The 3,231-nt window shown below is 35.7% G+C and overlaps 1 pseudogene; it reads right to left on the reverse strand.

Annotated features, from left to right (window-relative positions):
• Window positions 1–552: 552 nt before the first annotated feature.
• Window positions 553–793, reverse strand: LOC125105605 (cytochrome c oxidase subunit NDUFA4-like; annotated as a pseudogene).
• Between the last annotated feature and the right edge of the window lie 2,438 nt (window positions 794–3,231).

Consider the following 3,231-nt stretch of genomic DNA (forward strand, 5'->3'; position numbering starts at 1 on the left):
CCTTTAGATATACTAAGATTTGTATTTATGGCATTTTGGTACATGTTCTACATGCACTTTAAAAAATTGTGTAAGCTGTCATTAAGTGGATGCTCAGTAAATGTCAGTTAGGTCAAATTGGCTCAAAGTGTTGTTCAGGTGTTTCTTATCTTTACTGAATTTTTTTGTTTGTTTGTTTTATCAGTAATTGAGAGAAATGTATTGAAACCTCCAACAATAATTGCGGATCCATTCACAGTTCTATAAATTTTGCTTCATACACTCAGAAATTATCTTAGTAAAAACATACACATTTAGGATTTTGTATCTCTTGATGAATTATGTTTTATTCTAATTAAATATTCATTTTTATCTCTGATCATATTTCTTCTCCCAATACCACTTTTTCTTTTCTTTTTAAAGCTTCAGATATTTATTAATCAGTGTAAATCCCAACACAATATATCAACATGATTTCATGCATTTAGAGGGGAAATATTCCCTGGATAAGTGGAAAAACTGTGCAGATGGCTTCTAGGAGAACTACATTCTAAGCAGCATTATAGTGAAACATTTCACTTAGAAGTCTGAACCTTCTTTCTTCAGTTTGCTGTAATCTACATTCACTGGGTAGAACTTGTATTGATCATTGAGACCCAGTTTTTTCCAGGGTTCTGTATTATTCTTCCTATCCCAACTGACATCAGGATTGAACAATGCCAGGCACAAGACATACAGGGCTGCTCCAATAACATAGGAAGATGAGGATCAAACTCGAATGCTTCTTGGCCTGACCTAGGATCTGGCATAACATGGTTGTGGCAGAGTCCTCCAGTATGGAAGAAGAAAAGATCAAATCTACCAGGCCCGGCACTAAGCAATCCTATACCAAGGATGACCAATGTTCAAAGTCACTCAGCTACTTTTTCTGATTATAATACAGTAACACACGTCTTCTTATCATTATTCTTTTCATAGTGTATTTGATTCCATCCTTTTACTTGAAAACTATCTGTGCCTTGATGTTTAATGTGGGTTTCTTGCAGACAGCGTATAGTTGGATCTGGCTTTTTATTCTATCCAATAGTATCTGATTTTTTTTTAAGATTTTATTTATTTATTTGACAGAGAGAAATCACAAGTAAGCAGAGAGGCAGGCAGAGAGAGAGGAGGAAGCAGGCTCCCTGCTGAGCAGAAAGCCCGATGTGGGGCTCGAACCCAGGACCTGGGATCATGACCTGAGCCGAAGGCAGCGGCTTAACCCACTGAGCCACCCAGGTGCCCCAGTATCTGATTTTTTAATTGGGGTGCTTAGACCATTTATATTTAATATAATTCTTGGTTTGAATCTTCCATCTTGTTTCTTGTGTCCTATTTGTCCCATCTGTTATTTGCTCCTTTTTTCTTCTTTCCCTGCCTTCCTTTGGGTTAATTAGGTTTCCTTTTCATTCCATTCAATCTCCACTATTGACTAATTAGGTACAACTTCTTTATTTTTTTAGTGGTTTTTCCACAGCTTTCAATAGATATCTTTAGTTCGTGACAGTTCTCCTTTAAGTAAAATTATATCCTTGCACGTGCAGTTTTTGACCCTTACAACACTATACATTCATTTCTGCCTTCTATCCTTTATATTATTGTCATCATACCTTTATTCAATGATCTTTTAGAGAACTTACAAAATGAGGGGGGAAAATTTCCTGACATATTTATACTATTTTTGACGCTCTTTGCTTCTTTCAGTAGATCCAAGTTTATAGCTGGTATCATTTTTTTAATTCCCGAAGAATTTCCTTTAATCTTTCTTGTTGTGTGGTTCTTCCAGTAATGAAATCTACCAGCTTTTGTTGCCTGAAAAAATCTTTAGTTTGTTTTCATTTTTAAAGAATATTTTCTCTGACTATAGAATTCTATATTGACAGAGTGTCTTTGTTTCCTTTCAGCATCTCCAAGGTTTCTTTTCTTGTTTTTCTGGTTTGCACAGCTTGTGACCAAAAGCCTGTGGTGTTGTTATCTTTCATTCTCTGACATAGAGTGCCTTTTTTCTTTAGACACTTTTAATAGTTTCATTATTGGTTTTCAACAATTTGATCATGATATCCCTTTGTCTGGTTTTCTTTATTTTTATTCTGCTTGGGATTTATTGAAGTTCTTGGGTCTGTGAGTTTACATTTGTCTCCAAATATGGAAAAGTTTTGCCAATAGCACTTTAAATATTTTACTGTCCTTTTTCCTCTCCTCTGGGACTTTAGCAATTTGTATGTTGGATTGTTTATGCTGTCCCTTAGGTCACTGTGGCTCTTTATTTATTGTTCAGCCTTTTAAAAATTTTCTGTGCTTGAGTTTAGACAGTTTCTATTGCTATGTCTTTAAGTTCACTGATGCTTTACGTTTCTTCTAATTTACTCTTAATCCCATCCTGTTAGACTTTTTCATTTCACATACTGTATTTTGCTCTAAAAATTCCAAGTAGTTCTTTTCACAAGGACTTTTGTATCTTCTATTTTACATCATTATATTCGTATTTTTCTTTAGGCCTTGAACATACTGGGCATATTTTTTAAATTTATTTATTTTCTTTAGTAATATCTACACCCAATCTGGGGTTTGAACTCATGACCCCAAGGTCAAGAGTCACACACACATGCTACAGACTGAGCTAGCCAGATGCCTCTTGAGCATATTTATAATAGCCTTTTTAAAGGCCTTGTTTGCTAATCCTGTCATTTCTGTTTCTGCTTCAACTGACTGATTTTTCTCCTCATTTTGAGGAGAAATTTCTGTTTCTTGGTGTGTTCAACAATTTTAGTTCAGTTTTTATTTCACTGTGAGTATGATGCTGTGGACTATTTTGTTGTTTTCCAGTAGGAAGTATTAGAATTTTTATATCAGGAAATTAAATTGCCAAGGATTAGCTTACCCCTCTCAAGGTTTGTTTAAACCTCTGTTGGGGCAGGTCTGGAGCTGAATGCCCTAGATGATCAATACAAAATTTCCACTCTGTCTGGTTATAGCCTAAACATCTCACCTATATGAATCTCGAGAACTGTGCAACTGATGAATCCCATTGTTTTTTGCCTGAAGTCATGGCATTTCAGTCTTCACATATGGGGCTTATCATTCAGCAAGCATTTCAGGGGACCCTTGTGCAATTTGGGGGATTTCTTCTTCTGCCTAGATTCTTCTCTCCAGAACTCTAGCTGTCTTTCCAACTATTTTAGGTGTCCCTTGACATTGAGCTCTGTCTCCTCT

Source organism: Lutra lutra, chromosome 7 (genome assembly GCF_902655055.1).
Source record: "Lutra lutra chromosome 7, mLutLut1.2, whole genome shotgun sequence".
Taxonomy (NCBI): domain Eukaryota; kingdom Metazoa; phylum Chordata; class Mammalia; order Carnivora; family Mustelidae; genus Lutra; species Lutra lutra.